Source organism: Pteropus vampyrus, unplaced genomic scaffold (assembly GCF_000151845.1).
Source record: "Pteropus vampyrus isolate Shadow unplaced genomic scaffold, Pvam_2.0 Scaffold162, whole genome shotgun sequence".
Taxonomy (NCBI): domain Eukaryota; kingdom Metazoa; phylum Chordata; class Mammalia; order Chiroptera; family Pteropodidae; genus Pteropus; species Pteropus vampyrus.
This window is the reverse complement of record NW_011888943.1, coordinates 668,631-675,670: the sequence shown is the minus strand read 5'-3', so window position 1 is coordinate 675,670 and position 7,040 is coordinate 668,631.

Genomic DNA, 7,040 nt, shown 5'->3' with positions numbered 1-7,040 from the left:
AGAACCAGCCAGATGGCATGCCCCCCAGAAACGTGGCAAAGTGGAGCTCCTGGTTAAAATCGGAGGTCTGGGTCAGCAGGTCGGGGGTGCCCTGGTCTCTGCGTTTCCGATCAGCACCCAGGTGTTTCCATGCCGCAGGTGGGTGGAGCATGCTTCGGGGAGCAAGGGGCAGGAGTGTTCGTCATGGTGCGAACCCTGCACAGCGGCTCAGCGCGGCGGCTTGGCAAAGACCCTGGAGGGCTAAGGCCGTCGTCCCTCTCATCCGGCACCTCTGCTTGTAGCCTTTCACTGGGGCCTGACCTCGAGCACCGCGGTTTGCCCTTGGTATTGTCCCTGCTGCCGTCATTTCCCTGCCACATTATCGATCTTCAGACCTCCTTGGTCCCGAGGCTTGGGTGAGCTTTCAAAGCCCCAGTAAGGCTTTCCACGATCTCCAGACCGACCCCTCGGCCCGGCCCCAAACGGGCCCCAAACAGGTGTAGGGAAACTTTTGTTGAACGAGGGACAGTGATGCCACGAGGCCACAGTCGGCTCCCCGGCTCCGTTGTCCCTTTGACTCCACCCATCGCCCGCATGTGTAACAGCCTCGCCTCGGACCGGAGAAAGCATCAGCTCCTCTCTTCGTTCTTAAGTCAGGCTGCGTAGAACTCTCAAACGGGAAGCCCCCTGCCTTTGCCAAAGCGTTTTAACGCCTGTCATCCTGACCGATGCCCGGGGCCCTGCAGCACCGCCGCGGAAGGCCCGTGCGCTCCCGGCGGTCAGGGCCCAGGCTCGGGGGCGCCGCCCGCCCGTGTCTGCCTCTCCCGCTCGCTCGCTCGCTCTTTGCACCTCTTTGTGCCTCTACTTGCTCTTCTGTGTAATGGGAATAATAAGATGTGACTTAGGTGGCTGTTAGCGGAGTTAATACCTGGACCTCGAGTGATACAGCGCCTGACACGGGAGCCCCCCGGGAGTATCGGATGCCATCGCTGCTGCTGGTTCCTTAGCAGACTAAGAAACAGACGGTGAGCAGCTCGGCGGCCGCTGACCTTGCCAGCGGGAGGACTGGCCGGAACGTGGTCTCCTGACAATAAATTCTCTGCGTTTTCCTTTACACCCCCGGAGTCCCCGATTTGGGATTTTGTGGACGGGAACAATTTGCTCAGATAGTTAACATCTGGGGGTAGGATTTGAGGGGTGGGTGGCCGACGCTTCCGTTACCATCTGGGACACCGGGCGTTTCGCTGGCGGTGGGGTCGCGAGCATTCACATCCGAGCAGGGACAAAACTCTCAGTCATTCTCATGAAAAGACAGGAGGCGTCTCCGTCCACGCGCCTTGAGCCTGTCTCTCCTCAGTTCCACAGGGACTCTCTCTCGACGGCTCGTTCTAGAGCAGCGCTGCCTTACCTCAGGGAACACGGGGTGGCTGCGGATGTGACTCGACTGTCACGATGGCTGAGACTCAGCTGGCGAGTTGGGCCCAGGACTGAGGGGCACTCCGTCGACAGGCCTCCCTTCCCCCTCCCCTCCTCCCACCTTTGACCCTGGAGGTCACATCTGGCTCTCGGGGGACCCATGAACCCTTGTATTTTCTGGATGCTGAGGGTTAGGGGTGGTGAGACAGTGCTCAGGGGCCAGGGACAGGAGGCGAGAGTGGAATCGAGGCTCCAGGGATTCAGCGGAGGCGTCCTCACCCGCGGGAAAGCTTCCAGTCCCTCTCCAGGATGCGGATGTGCGCAGCAGGTCACACAGGTCCAGGGGTGGGGGCCGGGGAGAGCCCCCCCCCAGGCGGAAGGAGCCGCCAGCACAAAGGGGCAGAGACAGCGCGGGGCATGCTTGGGCAGCGATGGGTGGCGAGGGATGCTTGCTTCATACCGCTTGCCGGACACCAACGACTGCTCCGTTCGGGAGGGTCGAGGAGTTCAGAAATGCCCCCTCGCCTGTCCTGTCCCTGAGGATACCCCATTTGACGTAGAATTATGGTGGTCAACTCAGCGGCTGTGGCCCCACACTGCAGCTCTCTGCAGGTTTACACCGGTTTCCAGAAACATCGAGATCCTCGCATTCGTGGCTAGGATTGATTCGCTGAGCACCTGCTGTGTGCAGACACCGCTCTCGCTGCTGGGCACGCGAGTCGTGCCCAGGGCAAGGTCCTGGGCCCCACGGCGACCGCGACGAGGAGGGACAATGGTGCCGCGCAGAGGCCGTCACCTTCCTCCGCGCCAGGCGCCACCCGGGGACGGGCGCCTTTCCCTGAGCTCGTTTTCCCGGCCAGGAGTCTGGCAGTTTATCCAGGATCAGGTCCCACGCGGGGAGGTGGCTGGGGGTCTGAGCCCGGGGGTGGGGGTGTCCGTTTCTTCTCGCTCCTGTGACAGATTACTCAGACTTGGTGGCTTGAAACAACGCAAATTTAGTATGTTACAGGTAGAAGGCCGAAGTGGGTGTCACTGGGCTGAGATCGGGGTGTCGGCAGGTGTGTCCCTTTTGGGGGCTCCAGGGGACAATCGTGTTCCTTCCCCTTTCCAGCCTTTTTTCCCCGCATTCCTTGCCTGGTGGCCCTTCGTTCCCTCTTCCGAGCCAGCAGTGCAGCCCCTTCAGCTGGCGCTGGGCCTCCTGCCTCCCTGTCCTTCGTGATGACTCTCGTCCTCCCGCACCATCCGACTCCAAATCCTTCACCACATCCGCCAAGTCCCCTGTGCTACGTAAGGTGCCATGGTCACAGACGCGGGCCTCTCTGGGAGCCCCCCCCGCCCCCCGCAGTGTGCGCAGCAGGGATGCGGGGTTCGCAGCCCCGGGGTGTCTCAGGTCGGGTCTTTGGCCTCTTCGTGCCCCGTCTCCTCACGCGTGTCTGCGGGTGAGGGTGAGACCTGCTTGGCGGGGCCGTCGGAGGAGCTGGTGACTGCAGAGTGCGGACCGCTTGTCCAGTGCTGAGGACGCACTTGCTCCCTGGCCAGCCTGCATCTGTCCTATGTGCGCCTGTGACTAGCTGTGCCTTTCGGGGCAACTTCCTTGCCCACCTGTGACCACCACACCCTGGACTGTTTTTCCCTGTCACTCCAGCGAGGGGCTGGGCCCATGCGACTCTGGACTTCTCTTCCAGCGTTGATATTTCATCCGGCTGTGGCCATCTCGTGTGTGTGTGTGTGTGTGTGTGTGTGTGTGCGTGCGTGCGTGTGCGTGCGCTAGCGTGTGTGCGCGCTAGCGTGTGCGCGCTAGCGTGTGCGTGTGTGTGCGTGCGTGCATGTGTGTGTGCGTGCATGCGTGTGCGTGTGGTGAGGGTGTGCGTGTGCGCGCGTGTGTGCGTGTGTGCGTGTGTGTGCACGTGTGTGTGCGCGTGTGTGCGTGTGTGCGTGTGTGCGCGCGCGTGTGTGTGTGTGCGTGTGCGCGTGTGTGCGCGTGTGTGCGCGTGTGTGCGCGTGTGTGTGTGTGTGCGGTGAGGGTGGGTGGGACGGCGACCGAGAGAGACACTCTCTGAAATGTTTATATTTTATGCCTTTTGATGTAATTCCAGTCAAACCAGATCTTAAATCATGCAGCAGGAAGCTCCCTTAAATTTTTAATTTGTTTTTCTTAGAAATGATTATTTCCACATTGAGCCCAGAGACGCTCGAGTCTCATCCTGTCTTCTCTCCCTTTATTGTTCCTAAAACTCCCCAGGCGGCTGTTGAACGCTGCCAGTCAGGTGGGCTTTGCCTGAAATGGCCACGCAGGGAGGAGCTTGTGTCCACCCTGTCGCTCGGAACAGCCGTAATGTCTTTAGGGGACCTCTGTGCAGCTCGTCCTGGGTCGGCTGGGGTCGAGTGTCGGGTCGAGTGTCACTTAGAAGAAATCCAGCCTGTAGAATTCCTCACAAGGTGGGCTGAGAGGGGGCAGCTGGCTGGGGGGTGGGGGAGGGCGCGGGACTGGATTTCTTGAGGGGGCTGTTTAAATCGTGACACCAATAACTTGGTCCTGATTTCGAAGAACAATGGAGCGAAGACGAAAAAATAAATTTAAGAAGAGGTAAGAGATACTTCACATCTTTAAGAGACTTGAGCCCCGGATAAGTCAGAGGTGGCTGCTGGCAGCACCCTGGCCTTTGGCCGATAGCCCAGGAAGACGTAGGCATGGCGAGGCGGAATATCAGTGCATGGGGGTAGGTGAGATGAGGCCTCACCCAGACATTGACTTCAAAGGCTTGTTCTTTACAAGGCAGCAAGGACACCGGAGAGCCCCGCGAGAGGCTGGGGCCGCCTCCGGGGCTGGGGCATGATGGCCGGGCGGGGACAAAGCATATAACTCTCTGTGCCTCAGTTTCCTCATCTGTAAAAGGAGGGTGGCTCTCAGCTCATAAAAATGTCACAAGGGTGAAATGAACTAGTGGGGGCCAAATATGACGAGCAGCTGTGGGATCAGAGCGGGAGCAGCCTCGGGGTTGTGTCCTGTGGGTCCTGATTGGGCGGAGGTTCTCAGCCTCGGCCCCGCTGGCAGCTCAGTCCAGATACTCGCCGGGGCCACATCCCTGGCCTCTGCCTCTTCCCCGTCAAGGGCAACAGAGATGTCTCCAGGCATTGCCACATGTGCCCTGGGAGCAACTCCCCCTTGTAACCAAGTCGTAACTGAAATGCATGCCCGTTGCAGACGAAACAGAACAAGAGTCAAAGACTGTTTCAGACAATTTAGAAGATTCCAGTGTGGCCACTGCTTCCATGCAGTTGCGTCTGTTTAGAGATTTTTCCGTGCGAACACACAGTACACACGTGCGCACACGGCATATGTTAAATTTTAATACAAATGATCACTCCTTTGTTTTTTTCTTTTAAATAATGTTTATATGTTACTCAATTTTTCTAAAATTTCAAAAGGAATCCATTCTGGAATGTTCCCGTGAACAGGTCGCACGGTGCGGAGGTCCGTGGAGGAGACGCCCCTCCTGCCTGGACACCCATCGGTCCGTTACTGTTATCGCTAATAACGGCAACTGCTGTTGATGCAGTGCTCCCTCTGAGCCCCTCCCACGTGGCTCCCAGGCCTCATGGCAGCCGTCTGAGGTGGACATGCTCACTTTTCCTCTGGTTAATGGATGCAGACACCTAGGCACAGAGAGGGTTCTCCTGTTGCCTGGCGAGGGCTGGCCCCAGGTCCACGTCATTTTTGTCCGTTAGGGCCTAGAGCGGTGAGTCTCAAACTTGAGTCTACTTTGGAATCCCCTGGAGGGGCTCATGAAAACAGCCTGCTCAACCCGCTCCATTCCTGACACAGTCGGTTTGTGGCAGAGCCTGACGACTTGCATTTCTAGTAAGTTCCCAGGTGCTCCGGGGAACACACTTTGAGAACCAACCTCGAATCGTATTTTTCTGAGTGTGTGTCAGACACCACTGAATCTCTCCGAGATCGTTTTAGGTGGTATACAGGCGTGGTAATAAGTGACATTCCACTCCATTGGAAGAGAGAGTTATTTTCATTTTCAAACCTTTTCCAATCTTTCTGGTCACACAGAAGAGAAAGTTTCAGGGTAGAGTAGGTCCTTATGCCTCTCTAACATTTGCTAATCTCTCTCTCTGTTTACTTATTTTTAAGAAAGAGGAAAAGGGCCTCAAACTTAAACCCCTTCAACGAGCACGGCTTGTCTCACTAGGAATCCATAATATTTGATTTTGGTTGTGTTTATTTTTTTCACAGTCACCAGGAATGGCAAGTGATATCGGTTAACGACAGCGACATAAACTTTCCTTTCGAAATACATTTAAGTCCCTAAAGTAATTCTCTTTAAAAGAAAAATGGGAAGTAAATAAAGTATAGGTAGCGTCGTGAAGGGGACCAGAATGACCAAAGTTTGGGACACGTTTGGAAAATAGACGCATTACGTTCTCGCCCCAGCTGACTGCACTGGGCGAGCCCCTTCCTGCCTCAGGCGTCTCATTGGTGCTTTGCAGAGATGAAATTTTTTTTTTTTTGTCATCAGCTCCTTCAAAGACTGATCTTTCTGCAATGCCCTCCGGAGTTTGGAGCTCTCCTGCTTAAAAATTCCTCAGGAGAAGCACCATACTCCCGAACGGGTAACTGAGAGAATCCACACTTGTTGGCTTGCTTCTTGAGGCCATTTGTGATCTGTGCACACAGGCCAGCTTCGCGGGCAGATGGCCTGTGCATTCACATGGGGCTTCCCAAGCAGAAGGGCCCCGTGCCGGACTGAATGCTCTGCTGTTGCTGTCTGGAAGTTTTTTTTTAATGTCATTCCTTATGTATCTGTATTAGACGTTTTTGACTTTGGTTGCGTTATATAGGTCTCCACATCTGAACTCAATCTTAGAAAACCACTTGATTGGAAAGTAAGACACCATGACACGGTCCATGAAGAGTTCTAAGATCATCCACAGATATGGTCAGTGAACTTAAGCAAAAAGTAAGTATTCAGAAGTCTAGTTCCGGGATGTCATTAGGAGCCCATTTGGCAGCAGAGAGGAATCAGGACTACTCTTTGGGAGCTAAGCGATGAAGCAACTTGTCACTTAATGAGGGGGACTCTACGTATTTCGTAATGGTTGGGAATTCTTGATGGAGGAACCCCCTACATTTGCATTTTGCTCTGGGCCCTGCAAATTCTGTAGCTGGACCTGGTGCCAGCTCCTTCTGCAGTAGCCAAATCACGAGGCACCTTGAGGTTTGGACACCTTCCTCCAGGAGGACAGGGCCTCTCGGAGCCCAGGGTCTGTGCACGTGTGCTCATGAGCCCAATGCAGTTCCTTTCAAGCAGGGCTTGCAGGTACCAGACGTGGGAACCGAGGGGCTGGGGGAAGGAAAATGGGAGCGGGGCTGCTGGGGTACCCACGAAAGCCACGCTCTTCTTAAGGGGCCACCACCCCTCAGCTCTAGGCATGCCTTCTCGACTTCTCAGCAACAGCAAACCTCCAGGTTTTAAGATAAATCTTGGATTTTTAAAGGTTAACATCAGTTCACAGTCAGGAAAGAAGAAAACAAACTCAGAAATCAAAATTAAGAGACTTTCTACAAAAAAAACAAACCTGCACTTTTCAAAGATGTCCATATCGTAAAAGACAAAAACCAAAAACGACAGCAG